Source organism: Rattus rattus, chromosome 1 (genome assembly GCF_011064425.1).
Source record: "Rattus rattus isolate New Zealand chromosome 1, Rrattus_CSIRO_v1, whole genome shotgun sequence".
Taxonomy (NCBI): Eukaryota; Metazoa; Chordata; class Mammalia; order Rodentia; family Muridae; genus Rattus; species Rattus rattus.
In genome coordinates this window covers 37172374-37197806 of record NC_046154.1, presented here as the reverse complement: position 1 = coordinate 37197806, position 25433 = coordinate 37172374, and the positions used below count along the sequence as shown (strand labels likewise).

Genomic DNA, 25433 nt, shown 5'->3' with positions numbered 1-25433 from the left:
TAAAAATTATGACGTATCTCATCATTGGGAACAGCAGTGCCTTCTCTCACTCCCCTATGTCCCCTGTGTTGGTCATTGTCAGATGGTGTGTAATAGCAGCCTCACACAGTTCTAGTCCTCTGCAGCCCTGCCCTCTCTCTATTTCTTCCTCCATCTCCTTATCTCCTGCATCTTGTATGCAGGTTATCTAAGATTTAGCTGCTCTGGGCTGGGCTGGACCTAGATTGTGGGTTTTGTCCAGGTCCGCTGCAACAGCCCGTTTTCCTGTGCTTGTGAAGCCAGGGCATACTTTCTGCATGGTGGTTCTCTGCCATAGTTTCTGATGGTCAGAAATTCAGGAAGGGACCCAGTGAAATGGTCCCAACTCTGGATCTCTCCTGAAGCCACAATCCAATGGTGGTTAGAGCTGGCCCAGTGGGGGATGGGCCAGATCTTTCTGTCTTCATGTTTCAGGCTTTTCCATGTGGGCCAGTTGGAGTTTCCAAACAGGTTGGTGAATTGAGAATTGCCACACTGTGCACAGGGTTAGCCTCCTGCACAGTTCTTGCCAGAGGCACCCACCTTTTACCATGAGCTTTGGGAATCACACGGCAGCATCCATGTTTGTTGGAATAGTCATAAACCTGCTCAGTTCCTATAGGAAGGAACATGGATCCCAGCTTTCAAATGGATGGGTATGTGACATTAGAAAAGAACATGAGGGGTGACAGATAGTATTACAGGCTGTCACTGTGGGGCAGAGATGTGTCCTGTGACCACAGTTTGGGGGGGGGAGAGTGCATATAGGCTAAACATGCTCTCAAAGTCATAGGCCTTTACACTTTGTATGGGGCTATAAACAATGAAGCACAAGTATATGCTGGGTAACTGCCATTAAGCTGACTGCTCAGATGTGGAGCCTGTGAAAGACTTTTTATAATTGGGGGGTTGCTATAATGAAAATTTTATGGCAATGTGGAAGAGGCAGCCGAGAGTAGGGCAGAAACTGGGTAAGACTGGAGGATTAGTTTTATGGGGAGTCACAGGTATCACTTGGGGGAACACCTGAGATACTTCTCAGGCATCCCTAGGTAAGGTGGCTCCTGTCAGATAAGGAGACTCCTCCAAGTAGGGTACAGGTGTGAGGCATAAGTAGCCAAGAGTAGCTGCAGCAAAAGAAAGAGTGCATGCCATGGCTTTAGTATGACTCATGTGTGCCCCCAAAGGGCTATATGCAAAGAATTGGTACCCATGGTGGCAGTCTTCCCTTAAAAGGTAATGACTTAGTTACTTTTCTCTTGCTGTGAAGAGACACCATAACGAAGGCAACTTATAAAAGAAAACATTTAATTGGAAACTTGCGTAGTTTCAGAGGTTGAGTCCATGAGCATCCATGGGAGGAAGCATGGCAGCGGACAGGCAGGGATGCCATGGAGCAGTAGCTGAGAGCTTACATATTGATATACCAACCATAGGATGGGAGAGGGAGAGGGGGAGAAGGGGATAGGGGGAGGGGGAGAGGGAGACGGAGACAGAGACGGAGACGGAGAGAGATTGGACCTCTTTGGGCTTTTGAAACCTCAAAGTTCATCCACTCCCAGTGACTCACCTGTTCCAACAAGGCCACACCTCCTAATCCTTCCCCAAACAGTTCTACTAGTTGGGGACCAAGAATTTAAATAGATGAGTCTATTGGGGCCTTTAAGTCACTGTGGGTGGGACTAATGGAAAGACCTTAGGTCATCAGTGGTATTCACTAGATGAGGGTTCCTGAATTTTGGTCTCTCTGTTTTTCCTGGCTTAAGATGTAGCCTGACCTTGAATTTCTAGAATGATGAGCCAAAATAAACCTCACTTTCCCCCACCGGTATCCGGTGTCAGGTATTGTGTTATAGTGATGGGAAGCTGGCTGATGTAACACAACAGCCTGGCACACAGTGCAGGAACATGAGCTGCTTTTGCTCCTGTCTGCCCCTCTGCTTCTCACTCTAAAGTAGTCAGTCTTCTCAGAACGTCCTCAGAATTCTTCTTGGTAGAAGTTCTCTAGTTATAAGGACACACTACAGTCCCCATGGCTTTGGTTAGTCCTACGGTCATGCAGATGCTCATCTCTCTCATGCCTGCTATCTCCTCAACCAAGTTTGTATAGTAGAGGAACCTAGACTTTCATCTCTATACTCTGAGCTCCTGGGTGCCATGTTTTTGTTTGACTGTGGCTCTTATACTTGTTTTACAATTAAAACTTGTCACTGAAGTAATGTAATGCAAATCAGCCGAGTGGGCTGTCTACTGTGTGTTTCACATGTCATGTGCCCTTCTCCCTGCCCTCACATGTAGCAGCATCCTTTCCTCTCATGACATAGCATCATTCCAAACCCCATGGTGCAACAGTGTCCCTTCCTCCTCGTGGCATGGCAGTGTCCATCTGTCCCCATGGTGCAGCAGTGTCCCTCTGTCTCCATGGTGCAGCAGCATCCCCATACCCATCACAAGGAAGTAGCAACATTCCCACATCCTTGTGCTGTAGCAGCACTCCTACCCTCTATGGTGATCCTACCCATTTTTAAAATGAGAAGCTTAATGTAACTGTGTCAGTTACTTCTCTCATTCTTAAGGCAAAATGCCTGAAGGGAATGGCTTAAGGGAGGGAGGGTTCCTTCTGGCTCATGATCCAAGAGATAGTCTGTTGTGACAGGGAAGGCACCATGGTGGGAATGGCTCGCACCATGTGACGGGGAGTGTGAAGGGGCTGCTTACATCACATTAGTTTTCAGAAAGCAGAGAGTGCAGGCCAAATGACAGGGCATGGCTGTAACCCTCAATGTTTGTTCTCCAGCAGGCCAGATCTTCTAGCTAGGCCTCCCAAAGGTTCTACAATCTCACAAAAGAGTACCACTCCAAATGTCAAACCTGAGCCTATGGAGGACATTTGATACTCGAGCCACAATAGAAACCAGGCGAGTAGTTTTAAGTCTCATCGCAATGTGAGAAATCCACTATGGGTCACAGCAGTAGCATCTTTAAACCTTCAGAGGCTAAAGTACTGTGTGCAGGAGGCACACATATCCCATATAACACCGGGGCAATTGCAGGTGGGGTCCTATTTCTTAGCCTCTCAACTTCGGTTCTCAAGCCAATGTATTCTCTTGGAGAACCAATGCTCTTAAAATGGCTCTTAAGTTAAAGTCTATATTGCCTCCCAAAGGATGTGCCTTATCTGTGCTGGGTTTTCTGTTCAAGCTTGTACTTTGTCATTATTTTAAGAGACTGTTCCCATGCCTTGTCAAGCCAGCAACAGCCACCGCTACAGAGTGGTATAGTGAATACCAGACTATTGCTCATTGGGTGAGGGCTGCCTACAGTTATATATATATATATTTTGCTGTAATATGGATTTCTCTGTCTGAAGTGAATTTGGTGTCTGTGTGTATGGGGGAGGGGGTGCGCATCGGGACAGATTTACAGTATACCAGTCAGTTGGAGCCCTTGGATAGTTTTGACAGCTGAGGCCTACAGATGGGGAGGGAGATAAATCCATGTCTGAGCTATTCATCAATACTAATCAGGATGAAATACTGCCCTGTGCTAGTCACATTGTCATCAAGGTAGTTGGTCTCACCTGGGGCTGGCTGGTACCAGACCAAAGACTGTAGTAGCCTTTGTAGCCAGCAGGTCAAACTTGCACTAGCTGAGTTGCCTAAGAAGGAAACCTGCCATGGCCTCTCCTGTAACCCTGACTGCTCCAAACATGAGCCCGTTGCATCAGCACCAGATGCCCAATGACGGAGTTGATGGACAGCTGCCTAGTTTTCACGTGGTTATTCATACTTTCTCCTCCACAGTCAGTGTCCACTAGTAGGTACATCTGCACTATAGAGACCCTCGGACTTTGTGCCTGAAGGCCTGTCCACATAACTCTTTTCAGACTTACTAGTGCCAAAGCCACTAGACAAGCCTTTCCCCACTGCCCATGAGTCTGTAGTAGTAGCCACGCTGTGGGCCACTTTCCACATACAGTATGTGGGAAGGCTCAGGCCTGGCACTGTCTATTTTCAGTTCATACCAGCCCAGTCAGCTGACATATCAGCAAGCCCATTCTGAGGCATTCCCCTCCTTTATCAGTTGAGCTTGGGAAATTCCCCAGTGAGGTCACAGTTGTGATCTGAGTAGGAAGGGTTGCTGTAACAGCAGGGAGTGGCCTGGTAGAGGTGGACTTTGGCTGCCTTCTCTTTCCAGTCATGTGCCCTTCAGCCCTGCTGTGGGAAGCCTGGAATGTACAGCTTTTGCTTTATGATGGACCCTGCCAACATTATGACCTTGTGGGTGTGATGGTACTTACTTAGCTCAATGTTTGCAGCCCTACTTTAAGTGTGTGGCCCCGTAGATCATCCATACTCTAGTGCAGTTGATAGGTTCTCAACCTGTGTATCATGATCCTCTTGTGGTGGTGTCAAACAACCCTTTTATAGTGGTTGACTTAGACCATTAGAAAGCACAGATGTTTATATTATAATTCATAACAGTAGCAAAATTAAAATTGTGAAGTAACAAAAATAATTGTGGGTTACCACTACATAAGGAACTGTATTAAAGGGTCACAGTATTAAGAAGGTTGAGAACCTGCACTAGTGGTTGGCACCTATACCATGAATATAGGGGCAACAAAAACTGGCCTTGGTGGGTTATGAAGAGAAGAGATGTCATAGGAAGGAGCTAGGGAAGTAGGACTGGGAGGAGTTAGGTGGAAAACAGTTGGGGGAGGGTAGGTATGATCAAAATACATTGGATGCATGTATAAAATGCTCCAAGAATTAACAAAAAATATTGCATTAACATTTTTGTAGCTCTGTCCACTTAGTCACGTGCTGTCCCATGGTCAGAGTCCATAAGGTGGCCCAGAAACCACCAGAAGCTCTTTTAGTGGTTTACTATTCTGTGCTGAAGAACTTAGAGGCCTTGCTCCAGAGCCCCAGGAGTATGCCTTAGAGTTTCCACGTGGAATATCTCAGCCACCCCTGCCCCCAACCTTTTCCAGCTCAGCCTTTGCCTTTGCCTCAGGTTGTTCTGGCCGTGCAGCAAGATGGTAGGGTCTGGACCTGCTGCAGGCTCAGCATGCTCTGAGTCCCACTCAAAGCCAGAGTCATTTATGCTGCCCTTTTTATTAACGTGCTATGTTTAGAAAGTTTAGGTCATTTTCAAAGTCTCAGGACAGCTAAATGGTGGCTGGGACTCCCTCAGTGCCACTTCTGCTGTTCTGCACTGCCCCCCACAGCCAGCCAAATCCAGTTCTGTGACCTCAATGAGTAGAGAAGAGTCACCTGTAGTAGACTGCATGTAGGGGAATTGGCTCACCCTGGCAATGCCAGATGTAGATCAGTTTTGTCTTTTTAAAATAGGCTGTGAGTCAGGTACCTGGATTGCTCAAGGACAGGCATTGGCACCATGTCCTGCCCTGACTCAGTGAGTGATTCAGACTGAGAACTAGCTAAATTGGGGAGGATTGTTTGGATGGTAAATAACCTTTTAGGTATTCATCCTATCCTTTGGCTAAGAATAGACTTGGACCACAAGCAAAACCTCCTGGACTCTGCCTCCTCTCCCCTTCCTCTTCCTCCTCTTCCTCCTATATCTTTCCCACCTTCTATATCTCCTCTCCCTCTTCTCCTATATCTCTTCCTCCTCCAGTGCTTCAAGTCTTTGCTCTGTGTCCAGTCTAGACAATGGGCGTCATTGCAGCATGAACTTTTCTTCCTTCTGTCCAGTTTGTCCTTGGCACACAGAACTCTTCCAGATGCCTCTGGATGAACTGGAATGCTAAGGAGGAGGTTGGCTCGGAGAGGTCTATTCACATGCCTAAGCTATTTATGTGGGAACCAAGATCTGACCCCAAGTGGTTTGGCTCTGCTACATCAGACTGGACTATGCTAAATATGTTTCATGTTTATTGACAGTGATTGATGAGAAACTTATACCTCCTTTTTTAGCAGTGTCTTAGGGGTTTGAAAACTGCCTGGCGATTGAATCAGTATTAATAGTGTAATAATTGAGCTTTTTAGTCTAGCTCATTTGATAGAATGAATATCTAATTGTTGATATAAATATTATTTTGGCCAAACTTTGTTTTTATGGGCTTTAGGGTGCTTCTTTTAGCCTTTGTATATATGCTTACAGACTGGTGGGAGGTAAGTTTCAGGAAATATGGTGAAATATAACAATATTACTGTGTGAAAGAAAGGGAAAATCAGTTATCTGTGGTAAAATAATTCATTTCATATATTTGTTTCACTTTGAAATGTGTATTTATGGATACTTTTACAGAACAGGCATATACTTTGATTAGGAATTTAAAAAATAGATGTCTTCTCCCAAAGACCTTTTGGACCCAACAATTCACTCCCCATCTGCTCTGAGCATAGAGGAATGAGTAGGAAGAATTCATGTAGAAGCACAAGAAACCAAAGTTGGAGCACCTTCCAGTTGTTTCTCTTTTATGCATTGTATTCTGGCTTCAGTAATTTGTTTCCAATGCTGGTCCAAACCCATACGTACTTGTCTCAGTTACTTTTCTATTGCCATGAGCAGACACCATGACCAAGGCAACTTATAAAAAGTCTTGCTTGCAGTTTCAGAGGATAAGTCCATGACCATCATGGTGGGGAGCATGACAGGCATAGTGCTGGAACAGTAGCTGAGAGCTTACATCTGATTCATAAGCAGGAGGGAGGGAGGGAGAGAGAGACAGAGAAAGAGAGAGAGAGACAGAGACAGACAGAGACACATGGGCTTCAAGGCTTACGTTTAGTGGCACACATCTCCCAAATAAGGCTGTTGGAGGAGCCTTTCTAAACAGCCCACCAACTGAGAAACTGAACATTGAAACGTATGAGGCCCTGGGAAGGGGGCATTCTCAGTCAAACCACCAAAATACTTAAAATCAAACAAAATTTAAAAGTGAATTTCAAATTCCATGTGTAAATTAAAGATCCATGGGCTCATATCTCCTTTCTAACTTAAAAACATTTTGATTAGTATGTATATACACATATGTATGTATTCATCCATCCATCCATCCATCCATCCATCCGTCCATCCGTCCATCCGTGTGTGGGTTTGTGCATATGTGTGCAGGTGCCCTCAGAGGCCAGAAGGTGACATCAGATCCCCTGGAGCTGGAGTGCAGATGGCTGTGGTCCTCCTAATGCTGGTGTTAGCGACTGCACTCGACTGAACTGAACTGAACTTGTGTGAGAGCAGCAAGCATTTTGGACCGCAGAGCCATCCCCAGCTCCTCCTTTATTTTCATTAGTGGAAATAATTTTGGGTCATTTCTTTTTCTCTTTGTTGCCAAAATGGTTGCTTTTGGGTTCTTATGGGCGGTCTGGTAGGCCTTAGCCTTTTTCAGGTGTCACACCTTTTTGGCATATTAGTCAGGCTTCTGCATCACTGTTACCAAATTACCTGAAAGAATAATTTAAAGGAAAAAAGGTTGACTTACAGTCACAGTTTCAGAGGGCTTGGCACATGGGTGCTTGACCCCATGCACTTGTGCAGAACATCATAGTATTGGGAGCATGTGGTGGAGGGCCTTCTTCCCCTCATTGTGACAGGACACAGAGAAGGTGGAGAGTGACAGAAAGGGCCACAGGGATGTTGCTCCTAAGTGCTCTCTCCCAGTGACATATGTTCTCAGCCAAGTTCCACCTCCTAGCATTTCTAGAACCTCCCCAAATGATACCAACGTCTAGGGGCCTCAGCTCCAACACATGAGCTAGGAAGGATATTTCATATTCACACCATACCATATGGGGACAAGACAGTGAGTCACACTGTTTGGATCATCTGGTATTGGGATTAATTTGTAGGGCTGTTCTATTGGCATGCTTAATCAGGGCAAAAACTCCTGGAATAGATTCACAGGCAGTATGTGCTTTCTGCGATTGCTGTTTCTGAAAACTCCAAGTATAAGGGGTGTTAGATTAACCTGAGTTTCTTCTAGGAATTTACAGTCTCCTGGGCTACTGCATTGCTGATCCAAGGATACACAAAATAGACAGCGGGCCTCAGGTGGGCATGGGGACCATGTCATCTACCACAACCCTGCTTCTTTTCTCTAAAGGCAGTATACCAGGCTTCCATAGTCTTTTATAGCTAGGTTTCAGCAGGTACAAAATATTCTGGTTTTGGGATAAAGAGCAGAAACCCAGTGGGTGCTTCTGCTGTTCACCTTCTCCTGTCTGTGACCATTTCCCACAGGACCCATGAGTGAGCCACGAAGGAATTGGCAGTAGAGCCTGGTGGTGCTAGCAGCTGAGTGGTAATGGCTCCCCTGGTGAGATCTGACTTCACTGCTGCTCAGCTTCTGTGGGAAGGGACTCTTGGCTACCGATCTATCTCATTTAAGAGGGAAAAAAAGGCCCAGAAGACCTATCTCTTTCGACTATAGAAGGCTTCCAGAATTGTTCTTCAGCTTCCATATCTTTACCCACAATACATGAGGTCGTGGGTGCGCTCTTCAACAAGACTACCTCCTGAGTCACCCCTGCGTCCTCCATCTCACACAGTGATTGTATTCCTCTGTCCATTTGCAACTTTAATTATGAGTTTCCTTGATGGGCTTCCCTCCTGGTTAACTTCTCCTGGTAACTCATTAAACCTCTGAGTCACACGTTCATTATTATAGAGAGGACAAAAATGAAAGAATACAAAGGAGCTGAGCCCTGGGAGAAAGTTGGGGGCGGACTACTGTGGTTAAGCATAGCTGAGCATCTGGAGGCCTTAGTTGCCTCTTGTCTCCTTTGAGGACGTTGGACCTACAGGGTACTGTACTTAATGTGCTGAGGTCATGGGCTGTGGTTGTGTCTAATGGGAGTCTTTGCTGTTGTAGAATGCCAGCTTACAGTTCTGGGGAAAGTGCATTCCTCCCTCCTGAGTGTCCTCTGAACCCTTGCGGTCTTCAAACAAGCGTGAGGCATCTCATTAAAGAGGATTCCCAATCTTAATTTTGTCCCGTAAAGAATGTGAGAGGAAACAGTGCATGACCCACAGAGGCTTGGAATACTTCCTGCTCTTCCCACTGTGATCCCCCCACCTCTCCTGCCCCCTTTCCCCCACTCCAGTTCACCAAGCATTCTTTCTTTCCTCAATCCACACCCAAGGGTTTACTTTTATTGGCATTAGACACCCCTTTGAAAAGTAGGGTTCATGGTACCACCTGGCTGATTTGTTGTTATGAAGATTAATTGAGCAAAAACATGTCAATACCACCCACCTGGTGCCTGGAACATTTTAAATCTCCCAAAGGTTAGCTATTACAATGTTCAACTCAGTCTCCCTGGCTTCCGTTTTTATTTTCTCTCTCGGTGGAAATGCTAGAGGATAAAAAGCAATCTGAAAGCTGAGAAATTAGATCCTAAGTAATAGTAACAATAGGTATCATTTACTGAGGGTGACTTACGTCCTGAGCCTGGCACCCCTTAGCTCTTTCATCCCCACCCCCGCCCTGAGGGATAGATACTGTTATCATCCACTTTCAAACGAGGGAACTCAGACTTAAGAGAGATGAAGCAACATGCCGGAAGCCACAGAGCTGGCAAATGGTGGAGCTGAGCCTGCCTGCCTCCCCAGACCTTGGCCTTGCAAACATCTGAAACTACGTGTTCTTGGTGTGCACTCATGCCTCCTAGGAGCCATCACCCCACCCCCAACCGCACACTCAGAGACTTTGAGCCCCTGGTGACAAGTGCCCTGTTAGTAGAAGCAGCTGCCCTGAAGCCACCTGGCCTACTCAGGTGGCAAGACACCTGAAGCCTTTCTTGGCTTTTAGTTAGAGACAGAAAGGAATGGATTCTCCTGAAAGGTTGGCATTTATTTCTTAATAATCAAGTTAAAAATGTATGCTGCCTTCTTAATCAGCAAAACAAAGGCTTTCCGCACCTTAATATGACTCAGTACTACTACTGAGTTCTTAGGGTCTTCACTGATCCACAAGTGGAAGGCCAGGAGAGTTGGAGTCAGTAAGAGTAAGTTTGTCAAGTTCCACATCCTGCATTGAAACCTACACATGGCCCACACCCCAAGTGCCTCACCACTCCTGGGGAGGTTGAGGACGAGCTGATGCCCAGCATGGAATACCTGCCACACAGCCTTGTCCTCAAGACATCCTGGGACCAAGGCCACGTGTGGGCCTTTTACCTGTGTCCTTTGGGGGCACTGCAGTGAGAGTCCTATCTTTGGGGAGAGTCTCAGCTCTACAATCATTCCTTGAACCATGAGTCAGATCAATATAACCATGGCTTTCCAAGGAGGAGAGCAAGAGGGGCTGTCACAGTCTGGGCTGCTGTGGTGGTGCCCCTAGTTTATGCATCCAAGAGTCAAATCCCATTGTCAGTAGTGATAATACATTAGTGTTCACCATCCTCCCCCTCCCGGCCCCTCCTCCTTCCCCTTGGCATTTTCTTTTATCTTTCTATGCTTTTCTTCATCATCATCCTTTTTTAATTAATTGAAAATAGGAACAATGAGAGAATATGTTAACATTTGGTAGGTTCTTCACTCATTAATTTCTCAAACATTTATGAGGAATGCAGTTAAAACTGATCCTGAGGTGGAGGTTATAAAAGTAAATAGAACCCCTCCTTTGTGATACACCCTTACAGGGGTACTCTGGGTTAGGTATGGCTTTAGGTGTCCCACACAGGCCGTGTTGGACCTTGTTTGCAGGATAGCAATGCTGGGGTGATGGGACCTTTGAGAGAAGGTGAGACCTCAGTTATGCCACACAGGCCTGTGTCTCAGCACTCATAAGGTAGAGTCTGAAGTATGAGGAATTCAAGGGCAGCCTTGGCTGGATAGTAAGTTTAAGGCCACCCTGAGCTACAGTGGGACCTTGTCTCACAAACTAAAGGGAGAATAAAGAGGTGGGGCCTAGAGAGAGGCTATTGGTCTCTGGAGACATGACCTCAGACAAGGTTACTAGAATTCTCCTCTGGGACCCAGCCTTGCATTCTAGTTTCCTGTCTTGTAATCCTTTCCTCTTGACAGTAATGTCATCCACCATGACATTGATGTCTTCACCAGAGTCAAGCAGAAGCTGACACAGTGTCCTTGACCCTCCAGACTATGAGCTAAATGAGCACGTTTTATTCGTAAGTGATCTGGCATTAAGTATTTTGTTATGGAAACACAGGATGACTAAACAAAGAGAAAAGCAAGCACTGGACACATAGTGAGCAGCACCTTCCTAGCACACTTGCCATGCTTCTGGCGCTGTGCTCAGTTACCCTTGAGCTGGATCAGCTCAGTCCTCAGAGCAGCATTCTGCTGGAACCCTGACATGTTACCCTCTTACACATGTGGCCGAGGCTAAGGGAGATTATACTGTGAGCATGCCACTGTTAACAGCATTCTGTGTCAGGTGTCGCCATGGGAGGGTCCAGAAGAAGTGACAGGTTTCAATTTGACCTGCAGAGTTTTAAGCTAGGGCAGTGAGGGAAGTGGTTGTAAGTGTTAGAATAGTGTGAGCAGACGGGGAGGTCCTGGGTGTTTTCAGCTTATGCTACTGGGGATGGGTGGTGTGATGATAACAAGAGAAGAATCCAGAAAGACATCCTGTTATTCCCCTACTACATAAATCTTTGAATGCTGGGAAATAATAGGCTATTTTTCTCTTCCTCTCTTAAATTTTTTTCACATTGTCTTCACTGAATTTATATGCATGCATGCTTTACATGTGTGTATGCATGGTGTGTGTGTGATAGGTTCCAGTTAGCAAGGTGTTTGGATCTGTTTTTCATAGGTGAAATGCATTTTTTCATTTTTTTTATTTATTTATTTATTTATTTATTTATTTATTTATTTATTTATTTATTTATTTGATGTATGAGAGCTCAGTCACATGTACACCTGCATGCCAGTAGAGGGCACCAAATCCCTTTATAGATGGTCATGAGCCACCATGTGGTTGCTGGGAATTGAACTCAGGACCTCCGTCCGGTAGAGCAGCCAGTGCTCTTAACCTCTGAGCCATCTCTCCAGCTCAGTGAAATGTATTTTTAAAAAGAAGCAAGAACACATATAAGTGCATGTATATGTACAAGGATTGGAAGTGTCAGTATTTGTAAATGAATAATGGGGCAAAATAATGTTGGGAGGCTGGAGACATGTATTTAGCTGAATGACCTTAAAGAGGTCCTGTTCCTTTCTCAGCTCTGAAACAAAGCTAACCTTCATTTTACCACTAACGTCTTCTCATCTCTAAACGAGGTTTTCTACAGTGCTCGAAGGCTCCCATTGATCGTGTGTTAACCTTTCCAGTCTGTCTTTGGTTTTGTGAGGTACCGTCTTCTCACAGCCTCATGTGGAAATCATCTGCCAGAATGTTGAGGTGACGGACGGCAGGGCTCTGCACCTGATTTCCTCTAGAGGAGGACTTCCTGGTCCTCTCAGGCAGGAGAGCAGAGAGGTGGAGGAGGGAGGAGGTAAGTGTTACTTCTCAGAGCGATGGTGGCTTGGCCTCCTCCCAGGCTCCTCAGCTCTTTCACCATGGACAACTTCCATCCTTAGACTCTAACCGTCTCTAGGCTCGGGTTCCTGTAGAGCAGTACTGCAGTGGCTTCCATTCTTTAAAAATGAAGTGAAACCAGGGAGAGCTCCTCACAGGGCTTCGAGGATAATGTTCTAGCTCATGAATCGAGCATATCATAGTTCATTTTAAAATGTGCTTTATTGTAAAACACACACATGGTGGCAGGATCTAATATCAGGGTGACAAACAGATACCCTGACCTGCCTAGCACTGCCTGCCTTCCATCTTGTTGTTATGTAGAACCTCTGTCCTCCAGCTCGTCCCAGCACCCTGTACAATACTGTAGGTCCATAATGAGTACTTGCACTAAGGTACTGGCACGAGTGACCTTGCCCTTGGGCAGAATGAGGCGAGCACTCTAGAGTGGACCTCAGCCTCCCTTAATTTTACTTAGGTTGTAAAAATAAGCGCAAGAACCAGGTTGACACTAGCAGCACACAAAACGTTCAATAAAATTTTTACTGTGCAGAGTTCAGGGATGCTTTTGAGCGGCAGCTTTTACCGTTTGCTTCTCTGACCGCTTTCATTTCTATCTAGGGAGGTATGAGGCGCCACTGGGGGTCAGACCTACTTTCATCCTCACTTCCAAAAAGCTTTGCCATAAAGGGTCCACCATTGCTCACCAGGGGCTTGTTTACCCAACATTATCTGAAGCCTTCACCACATTGCCTCGCCTTCTCTCCACTCTCCTCCTCCTTCTGCACTCTGCATTCACTGGTGGCAGACGAAACACCTACTATGTGTTCATCACTGTACCAGGTCCCGGGGATAAAGGGAAGAAACTCATATGCATGACTCCTGTATGAAGGTGATGGACAGTGCAGTGGGGGAGGGGTATTAAACAGCCTTGTGAGGAAATGAACACATAGTTCTATGCCACATAGAGAAGGCAAAGTGTGATGAAGGACAACCCCCACCTCCCCACCCCAACAGCCAAAATCAAGGGTTAGGGAATTCATCTCTGAAGGGGGAACAGTTAACTTGTGACCTTAGTAATGAGAGGGAGTCAGGCAAGTGAAAGAGAGGACAGAATGTACCAGACAGAAGGTGAGGAACATGCAGAGGCTGAGGTAAGAGTGTTGGCAGGGAAGCCTGGAAAGAGAAGCATATGCCACACCCTGGACATATTCAGTGGCATTCACAGGGAAACATGATGGTTGATTTGCTCATGTGTGGACTATGTATAGATCTGAGCATATTACTATTAAAGTATTGGCCTGGATAAAGGCCTTTGGCCAGTTGATCAGTAAAAAGAAGAAGTATCTTGGAAGGACAGGATGATTCTATGTTTGAATTGTAGCTGTTAGGATATATCTCAGTCTGTCTGAAAGCCAGAGAAAATTTAACTAAGCAAATTAAGTGTTTGATAATACACATAGCCGAGGGGCTCCTACATTCATCAAAGTTCAAAGGTCTTGGACCAGCACTAGTCAATATGGATGCCATGTAAGCCCCTGCATCCTAACTTGAACATGGGGTAGATATGAAATTACTAGAGGAATATTAATACTCCCTTTCTCACATCATGTGTTTGAAATCCAGCATGTCTTTAAATGAGTGTCATTTCAACTGCTCAGTGGCTTCATGACACTGCTGGTTCCTGTTCTGAGCAGATAAAAATCTTAGGTCCTGTAATTTTTATTTATCTAAAAACATATTTGTATTAATTCTATGATAACATCACATTTATACACAGTTTAATTCGATATTTATTTTTACTCTCCCTAACTCCTCCCAGACCCATTCCTACTCTGCCATTCCTCATCCCAACGTAATATCTCTTCTTTTTTATAACCCACTAAGCCCAGTTTGTGCTGCCCATATACACTTGGGTGTGGTGCCACCCACTGGAGCACCGCTAGGGGCCACAACCACTAAAGAAACTGACTCTTCATCCTCCAGGAGCAAACAGCTCCTCCACTGGGAATGGGCACTCATGAGCCCCTTCCAGTCTGCACTGCTGACTGACTCTATCTGTGCATGTCTTGTGCAGACAAGCATGGCTGCTGTGAGTTCACACATGCAGCACTCCTGTCGAGTCCAGGAGACAGCTTCACTCCATCCTCCCTGGCCTCTAGCTCTACAGTCCTCCTTCCCAGGCACATGTCCCCTGAGCTTTGGTGGGAGGATGATATAGATGCCCCATTTTTGGTGGAACAGACACTTAATCTCTGAACTTTGACTAGTTGTATAAAATACAAGTTATTACATATCTCTCCACTTGGTGACAGAACTCCATTGTATGTTGAGTCAATTACGAGTATGTAGGAATGGATTCACCCTGTCTCTAACTCTCAGGGAGGATAGGTTATAGTATATAGGGGTGATAGCCCCCCTGGATCAGCTGCCTCTACTTTCCCCCATTATCACCTGAGTCGATTCCCTTTCTTGTGTGTGTCTTGTCCTTCAGAGACTAAGAAGCACTAATTACTGCTTCCTGTTATAATTAAGCCATGTGGAGGGTTACCTGCTGTGGTTCTCTGTCTTGAAGTTATAAACCAAGATTGGTTTGTCTTCACTCAAAAATCTACCCAGAGCAATGGCTTCTCTTTGCCAGGCTCTTCCTCTTTGTTTTGATGCTGGTCATCAGTGCTAGTTATATTCCCCACAAAACCTTCTGTTTTTACCCAGGCTTGTCTAGGGAAGGCAAAATATGCTTGAGTATAGCTCAGCCTCGGCTTGCTGAGGATTCATCAGTAAATATTGGCACTATTACTTTTAAAATTCGTTTCTATGTGGTTGCTATGTCCTAGGTGTACAAGACAGCTTTAGAATGTCAATGTCAGGATTTGGTAGCTATCTTATAGAGAACTGTTAAGAATAAAGATTTGTGCATATATCAAAGACACATGCTCCACTATGTTCATAGCAGCCTTATTTATAATAGCCAGAAGCTGGAAAGAACCCAGATGCCCTTCAACAGAGGAATGGATACAGAAAATGTGGTATATCTACACAATGGAATTTACTAGCTATCAAAAAACAATGACTTTAAAAATTCATAAAATGGGCAACTGGAAAATATCATCCTGATGAGGTAAATCACAGAAAAACACACATGGTATGCACTCATTGATGGCTTGCTCCCTAGGATGCATGACGAAATCTGAATGATGCTTCACTCCTTCTTTAAAAGGAGAACAAAAGAATACCCTTGGCAGGAATAGGGAGGCAATTTTAAATCTGCCCACATGTGGCCCATCATAAGATGGATCAAAAAGGCAGAGCCGACAGAACAGGATGTAGATCTCTCCTGGTGCCAGCAGCAAACCACTGAACTGAGAACAGGACCCCCATTGAAGGAATCAGAAAAGGACTGGAAGAGCTTGAAGGGGGGCTATGTCCAACCAGAGCTTCCAGGGACTAAGCCACTACCCAAAGATTATACATGGACTGACCCTGGGCTCCAACTGCATAGGTAGTAATGAATATCCTAGTAAGATCACCAGTGGAAGGGGAAGCCCTTGGTCCTGCCAAGACTGAATACCTAGTGAACGTGATTGTTGGGGGAGGGTGGTAAGGGGGGAAGGATGGGGAGGGGAACACCCATATAGAAGGGGAGGGAGAGGGTTAGGGGGATGTTGGTCTGGAAACCAGGAAGGGGAATAACACTCGAAATGTAAATAAGAAATACTCAAGTTAATAAAGATTAAAAAAAAAAGAATAAAGAGTTGTGTTAGAAAAGTGAGGAGAGATTTCAGAAAGACTAAATAAATTACTAAATAAAAGTAACACAATACAGTTTTGTAGGGAAGAAGAGAATATTTATATAGGAAAGCATAACTATATACATATATTTGGAAGAGGAGGAGGAGAAGGAGGAGGAAGAAAATGTTAAGAAAATATGGAAGATTGTAATTTCTCCTTTTCAAATCAATCTCCTAGGTGTCAATTGTCAAGATTACTCAACAAATGTCACTTACTGCCACCTAAACCCAGTGTTCTTCTGGTTGGACAGCTGGTCTCAGCCAATAAGGCATTTATGTGCTTTGGAGTTCTTACCCAAGAGTGGACGTTTCCAGAGAGGATACTCGCTGGGCCACACGAAGTCTCGATAGCATTCTGGAGTGCGGCTCGGGAGGTTTAAGTTAGGGCTTTGGAATCTGACTTGGGATTTGATTCTGGCTCTGGCATTGACTAACTTGTGCTGGCTGGTTTTATGTCAACTTGACACAAACTGGAGTCATCGGAAAGGAAAGAAACTCAATTAAGAAAATGCCCCCATAAGATAGCATTTTCTTTTTTCTTCTCTTTTTTTCTTTTTTTGTAATTTTTCTTTACAACTTTTTAAAAACTCACTTTACATCCCAATGGAAGCTCCCTCTCCTCAGCTCACACAGTCCTACTTCCCTTTCTCCTCTGAGAAGCTCCTCTGCCTCCTGGTGTCAACCCACCCTGGCACGTCAAGTCACTGTAAGGCATTTTATTAGTGATTGATAGGGAGCCCAGCCCATTGTGGATGATGTTATCCCGGGCTGTGGTCTTGGGTTCTGTGAGGAAGCAGGATGAGCAATCTATGAAGAACAGGCAGTGAGGAACACTTCCCATGACCTGTGTATCAGCTCCTGCTTCTGTCCTGATTGAGATCTTGTCCTGACTTCCTTCAGTGATGGACTGCAATGTGGAAGTGTAACCTGAATAAACCCCTTTCTCCCCAACTTGCTTTTGGTGATAGTGTTTCATCACAGCAATAGAAACCCCAACTAAGACACTTCTTAAACTTTCTAAGGTCCATTTATGTTACTGGGTTGTAAGGAGGATAATGTTAAATGATTTTAGTTAGCTAGCTACAGTGGTCTAAGTGACCACTAACTGATTATTTTATCATCATCCTTGTTAGTAATGATGATACATAGACTAGTTAATGGTTAATGGCAATATTTATCTTTGGAAAGGGATAATAAATAATAAAATAAATAACTATGATCTATGTGATATTGGCCTTGAGTAGTCACCCATCATATTTACGGCAAAGTAGCAACATGAATGAAAGAATCTGAAATTAATTGAAATGTCTAGAACCCCTCTAAAGTTATTTTATTTTTTGCTACCTATAGTTCTTACTATATAGCATCATATTTTCTGTCAGGAAGTTGTAGGTTGGTAAGTGCTTTTGGTGAGGTGACTGTCCTGGATTTTAGTGGAGCCATGCCAGTCCTGAATTCTAGCTAAGGAACAACAGTCCTGGATTACAGCTGAGTCAGAGCTTACACGGATTCTGGCTTTTACTTTTTAGAAACTCACATTATTTATGTTTAACTTAAAGACTATGGGATTTTCCCCACATACCTTACATTTCTCAAGAACAACTTTGGAGCATCTGTTATTTCTACAGTTCCTTCCAAAAGGAGGATACCTGCCCTGACCAACTGCTGAACCTTCTCCTGTTCACTACTGAGGAAGATGCAAAATACCTATATAAGTTCTGGATTGAACTAAACATGTAGAACTAGAAAGTCTATGTCCTCAAACTCATGACATACAAAAACATGGTGAGTAGCCTATCCTCAGTTTTCCTGAGTTTGTTGCAATACTGAGGATGTGGGCGGTTATTTAGAAGAAGACAGACATCTGTAGACATGAGACAGGGCCACTTGGGATGGAAGCCAGTCAGATGCCTGTAAGAATAACCTAGGGTAGTTGAGTAGCTGGAACCTGAGCAAGGGCACACTGGCTATCAGTAAGGGAGATAAACACCTTCTTACAGACATTCTTACAGACAGAAACATGGCTATAAATTCACAAGGGCGATTGAAGAGGCCACAGAAAGTCTCTCCTGTAGTGAATATCTGGGTCAGGGGAACAGAAGCTTTTGAGAAAGGCAAGAAGCTCCATTTGGACATTGATCTCGTGTTCCCCTGGAAACAATAACTTGGTGTGTGTGATGTGTGTGGAAGGGAGCAGCATTGCTCTTAGGCTATTAGCAAGTCACATGTGAGGTAAAGGGATAAGAAGAAAACCGGGACTCCGAGGGGAAAGGCAGGGGTTCATTTTGAATTCAGAGTTAACCCAGGGGAGAGATGGGTGTCACTAAGAGGGGCACAGCTTCAAGGCTCAGCTATAAAGTGCTTAACTACAAGCAGAGCTGAAGAAGAACACTGAGATGATTTCCTTCCCTTATTCCCAAAGGACAGTAGGAAAAGAACTCAGAAAAAGAAGGAGGGTGGGAGGGGCAAGGGAAGGAACAAAAAGAAAAAAAAGGACAGCTAATATGATGATGTATTTTAATTCAATCATGCCATAATCACATTAAATGTGAGTGGCATAAATACTTCAGTTGAAATATTGAGATTGTTAAAAAAAAGGAAGATTCAAAAGTACATTGTTTTTATAAATCCACTTTAAATGAAGAAATGGGTAGATTAAAAACTGTTGGGTGTAAAAGTGATTTGCTATGCAAAGTTGAATTATTTATATTAATACCATACAAAACAAACCTTTAAGACTAGAATTATTATAAGGGATAATGATATACATTAAATTATTATAAAGGGTTCAATTCTCCAAAGATACAAAACACCAAAGTTTCAAAATACATGATGCAAAAGCTGGTAGAATAAAAAGTGAGATATATGATTTCATAATCATGATTTTAAAAGTCAATGCTCCTTTCTTAGTAAATTACTGAGTAAATTTACAAAGGAGTAAAGTCACTAAAATGACCTGAGTGACATTGCCAGCCAACTTACTCTAGTTGACTACAGAACATTTCATCCACCCACAAACCCTTCTGAAGTGCATATGCAGCACACACTAACAAATGTTGTATTCTGAGCCGTGAGACAAACCATAACTTCACAAGAATAGACATCATGGACGATATGTTCATGACCCATCATTAAAGTCACTTGGAAATCCTGTGTATGAAAATTACACAATGGACATCTAAAACAACAATAGCAGCAACATTAGTAACAACACCTAAAACAGCAGCAGCAACAGCAGCAGCAGCAGCAATAACAACGCCTGGCATCGGGCAAGATTTGAAAATATTCCTGATGACTGACAAAGAGAGACAACATATCAAAATCTGTGAAATGAAGTAAGAGTGGGTCACAGATGAGCATTTATAATATTAGATGTTTATGTTAGAAGTAGAAGAAAGGTGTCAATACTGAAAAGTAATCAGATAGAGGAGAACAAATTAGAACTAAAGGAAGAGATAGGAAAGAAATAATAAAGACAGAGCAAAATGAAAAACAAAAATCAATGAGTTAGAAACAGAAAAGCAATTTGGAACTATCAACCAACCCAAACTGGTTATTTGAAAAGATCAAGGAAAACGATGAACTTCTAATGAGGCCATCCAAAGAAAGGAGAAGACACAAGTGACCAGGATCAGGAATGAAGAAAGGTCATCATTACAGAACCCTGTGGACAGTAAAACACAAAAGGCAGTACTATGTACAGTTCGGTGCTGGCTGTGATGCTATGGTCAAATTCCATAAAAAAAACATGAGTATGAAAATTCATGAAGAAAAAGATGTCTTGAATAATCCTATATGTTCTGAAACTGAGTTTATAGATTTAAAACTTTTTCCCTAAAGAAAACTCATGGAATAGATGGATTCAGTAACACATTTTACCAAATATTTACGGACTCTTAATTGTATATATTCTTTTTAAAAAGAGAGAGAATAATATTTCTCATTTTATTTTATGAGACCAGAATTTCTCTAATACACAAGTCTGTGAAAGTGAATACAAGAGAAGAAAATTATAGTCCAGTATCCCTCATGGTGATACTTATGAAACTCCTTAAGAGAATGCTTATCAGTAAGACATTGGGCCATTGAAATGGCTCAGTTGCTCCCCAGCCTGGATAATCTGAGTTCAACCCCAAGAAACTACTTGGTGGAAGAAGATAACGAACTTTCAAAAGTTGTTCTCTGGCTTCCACATGTGCGCTGTGGAACATGCATGCCCCCCAAACATAAAGAAGCAAATGTAATACAAAGATCTTTAATGAAAATGAAATATAGAATTATTCTTTATAAGTATATACATGGTTTTATACATACATATTACTAAGTCAAACCTAGTAGTAGTATATGTATGTATATTTATATACTAAAGGGGTTTATCCTTGGGATGCAAAGATGGTTCAGTGCTTGGAAAGCTTAGTAATTTTATATATGTCTAGAACCAAGGAAGAAAAACCATATGATTATTTCCATGTACCTAGAAAGACACTTGGAAATGTCAAAGCTAATTTATGGTTAGAATTCACAGCAGCAAGGAAATAAGAAGGGGGCTCTCTTGGTCTCATAAAAGGTATTTACAAAGGCTGGCAGGCTGGCAGGCAAGCAAGGAAAAAGGAAAAAGCTCACTCCGAACAACAGACCTAATAGACAAAGACTGAACACTGTACTCTCCTACAGTTCCTATCCACAATCAATACAATACGGCAAGAAAGGGGGTTAAATATATAAAGAATAGGAAAGTATAAATAAAACCATGCCCATCAACAGATGGTTTGACAAAGAACTTATGTGTTTAAAAGTCCTAGGATTAATAAGTGAGTTTAGTAGGTGATAGATTATAAGTCAGTAATATTTCTTTAAAAATATTTTTTTCATTTTGTGTGTATGGGTGTTTTGTCTATATGTATATCTGTGTACCATCTGTGCATAGTATCCTTGGAGGCCAGAAAGGGTGTTGGATTCCCTGGGACTGGAGTTATAGATGTTTGTGCTTCCCTGTGGGTGCTGGGAACAGAACTGGGTCCTCTGGAAGAGCAGCCAGTGCTTTAACCACTGAGCCATCTCCCCAACTCCTATTATATTTCTTTTTATTGACAATAAACATTTGGTTTTTGAAACTTAGATGCTTTTATGATAACATCTCCAAATCAAATACTTAGTTATAATTCTAACTATAACATACAAAATATGTATGGAGTTTTTTGGCGAAAATAAATTTTCATTAAATGTCAGAAGAATTTATGTACAATTCATAAATTCTTTACAAAAACAGTTGCCAATGCAATTCTAATTTTTTAAATTTTTGTACATATTTGGAAATTTTGCTATGAAATAAGTCTATAAAATATTTTAGAAAGCATCAGGATGCTAATTTTAGGCAAAATAATGTTTACAATTAAGTCTTTGTGAAAGCAAGGTTCTCAAAGACTCTGATTCTTTACCCAAATGACGAGAAAACAAACATTAGACACAGAACCAGATAATCTGTGGCTGAGGAAACAGTAAGGATTCTGTAAACTCCTGGTAATTCACCTGAAATGTTTTGCTACTGTTAGAAGCAGGCATCATCCACAGCCACACTGAGGGACTTTTGTGACACCTGTCCCAGTGGCACCGATATATGCAAATGAAGCATCACAAAGCAGCACCTCGTACCTAAGGGAGAAGAGCCGTCTCTAACAGTCTCAGAGCCGAGGAACAGTGCCCCAGCCGTGTCATTGGAATGTTTTAGTTCAGAATAGGACAGGGACATGTAAGTGGCAGTAGTTTTGGTGCTGAGCACACCCCAGGGTTTAAATTCAAAGCAAAACTGTTCCGAAGGACACCCACCTAACCCATGCAGTTGGAGGGCAGAATCCCAGCTTCCACAGGACCGACCTACCTCAAAGATGGGAAGCAACCAGCAACTTCCTCATACTTGGAATCATAAGGAATTTTAAAATTTAGTGGTTTTCAGTTCTTTCCCCCTGAGTTTTGAATGTTTTTTACATAGTCCATAGTGTAGCAAATATATTCTATGGTTTCAAGTTGTACACACAGTGCTGGGTTCTGGTGCTGAAAACAGAAGCCAGCTCCTAACTGCATAAAGTAGCGGTGGTTATGTGCTTTGTGAGGATCTTGGTGTGATGTAGACCTGCAGAAGCCTTCTTACTGTGTTTCTCATATATACTTGTGTCTTCAAGTTACTTTCAAAGGAGAAACCACAAGACTGTACTGAAGGACAAGCAGATCCTGCATTGCTGCATCCCTAGTGCAGGTCGGCAGTGCTCCCCACAGATGATCTACCCACAAGCTAGATTAAGACCCATTTTTCTTCTAATAAATTCTTTACATGCCCAATAGTTGCTTCTCCCAAACCACGCACAGACTTCTTTTCCATCTAGACCTCTTTCTTTATAAAAGCCACGCCTTTGCTTTTCTTCTCTTTCCTCTAGACTGATCACTAACTTGTATACTATGTCTTGTAACTGCAGGTCCAACCTTACATTATAAAGAGGCTGAGTCTGGTGGACAACTTCGTTGCATTTTGGGCATCTGTTGCTATAGTAAAAATGTCTCACAATGCAGTTTTACAAAATGTGAAGACATTCTGTAATGGTGGTCCCGTCTACCAAGTAACCTTTGCAAGTGGAACACAAGATGTACTGGGTCAGCTCAACAGCACTGATCAGGTGCTCCTCCTTGTCCTTGGAGTCCACCTGTCCGGACTCTAGACACGGAGAGAAGTGGCTCATCTCTTCTTCCTCCTCCTCTCCCTCCTCCATCTCATCCTCTTCCAACTCTCACTGTAGTCCCCAAAGCAACCTCTCAGGCGGCCCAGGCTGCGCTCGGGTTCCAACTCTGAGAGCAGCCAGGAGCGCCACTCTGGACGCCCTTATCACCAGCTGCGTGCACTGGTTGAAGGTGGGCAATGAGATGGGAGGCAGAGGCTATGGCAGCATGACTGAGGGATGTGCTTGTTTTCCACGGCGTCCGTGTCAGCTTCCTCCATGGCGGGGATCAGCTTCCAATTTGGAAGAACTACCCATGGTCCAGATGGGAACAATTTGAAACAAAATTAAATAAGGATGTGTTAAGTTATAACTCAAAGAACAAAGAAAGTATTCATGAATCTGTCTTGATTAAAAAAGTGTTGAACAGACTTGATATTCCATGGGAAGAAAATACGGCTCCTCCTTGATGAAGAATTCTGGTGGCTAATACAGAGGAATGAGGGAGAGAGGAGACGGCTCACCACACAGATGCCAAAATTACTAGGTGAACAATCTCCAGACATTGGAGATTCCTTGATAATACTCAGTGACAGAGAGAAAGCGAGTCACTTCTCAGTGGAGAAAGCTAGCAGATGCCACCAAGGCTGGTATGGCCAGTGATAGGATGAATGGACATGGTGACAGCATATCCATTCATAGTGGGAAGTACAGGTCATTATTTCATACTAAGAGCACCAGCAGCTCAGGGTTGTGAAAGCGGGGAAGTTTCTCTACCACCCTGTAGAGCTGACATTGGCCTAGAATGTCCAGTGTACTGACTAAGCCCTGAGAACAGTTTCTTTATAGCTTCAATAAAAGTCCCTTCTTCTCTTTTCCCACCAGCTGAGGAGTCAGCAGGGTACAATCTTACTTGACATCCCTCATCTCTAAAAGACTTTGTCTTGTAACAAAACCGTACTGGGTTCTTCTCTCCACATTACACCCTATTTGTTTTATAGTTCATCAAGTGTCCTTGCCATGTCTGTGGGTCCGAGGGCAAGCATGGCTGTCAGGAATCTACTCTACACTTGTACCTTGGGTAGGATAGTTAGACCATTGGGATAGTGGTTATGGCAGGTGTCCCCTGTTTTTGTTTATCCATAATTTGACCTAGGCTGACTCAAGAGACTTTTATTTTAAAAGGAGTTGTCATCATCCTATTTTATTTCTTATAGGACACAGCACTTCTATACTAATCCTGCCCCAGACTCCTGAGCACTATTTAATCATGAGTGCCAGAAAAATCCAAGGAGGGACAGCACACAAAACCCAAGCAAGGCCGTTCAGAAGAATGAGGGGCTTGAGAGCCAGGGCTGAGTGGTAATATGGGTCTGAGGAGACAGAGGACCAGCAGCCCAGAGCGGCATCGCATCCTCCGCTGACGCCTGGACAATAGCTGTAATGTAGTTTTGTTTTGTATACATTTCCTCATATGTAAACATTAGAGAAAAGGCTGGCACTCAGTGGTGTTGTGCCAGCATCGCTTTCTTGAGCTTGATTGTTACTGTTGTTAGAGAGGACGCTGGCAGTAAGGAACTCTAGGGGAAGAGTATATAAGATTCTTTGTATAAATCTTGTATGAGCTTAAAATGATGAACGAGCTAGGTGAACTTTAGATGAAATAGGCCCTGATAAAAGAGGCAAAGGCCACCTTGTCTCCTGGGAGGCTGTGGAGAGCCTCAAGCTGTCGGAGCTCTTCCGAGGAGCATCTTGCAGTTCCCTGGTGCTCCTGTGACTCTGCCCCTAGGACTGCAGTTTGAGAATTACTGTGATCAAGTCGTCTGCCCCATTCATTTGGAGACATCCTGATTTCCGCATGCTCTCTCTTTCTTAAAAATTTGTTTTAAAAATTGATATATGTTTATATAAGCATTTTTTTTAAAAAGTGCACTCTCTTTGTCTTCCCAATTGAGAGATGAGCCCCTCTTCTTTTGCTGACTGATCATTGGAGTTAGCTATGCAGACCTACATCCCACCATCTGACTCCACTATTCTTAACTAACAGGACTTTCTGCCTCTTTTAAATTCAGTATACACAGGCTTTGCTTATTCCTGCCATGCGCATTCCTGATGTGCCTGGTCCCTAAAGGCATGCTAGATTTTGATCCCCCATGAGAAAGTACATGAGATTTGCAGTGTTTATTTATGACCTTTTCTTGTTATGGCGTTGTTGATGTTATTTCAGTACGACTGAAATTTCACACTCTGCTCCTGTGGTGCTGTAGAGTCCTCTGTAGCCATGGCCAAGCATCTGTCTGTAGAATTTTGGGAAGGACAGTAGTCAGCACAAAAGAACCTCACCCACCCTGACACACACACACACACACACACACACACACACACACACACACACACACACACACACACACACACACAAGCTTGGCAGCCAGGGACTGCAAACTTATCAGAAGCCAG

At 43.5% G+C, this 25433-nt stretch overlaps 1 pseudogene; it reads right to left on the bottom strand.

Moving 5' to 3' along the window:
• Nucleotides 1–22443: 22443 nt before the first annotated feature.
• LOC116897369 lies at nt 22444–23257 on the bottom strand (annotated as a pseudogene).
• Between the last annotated feature and the right edge of the window lie 2176 nt (nt 23258–25433).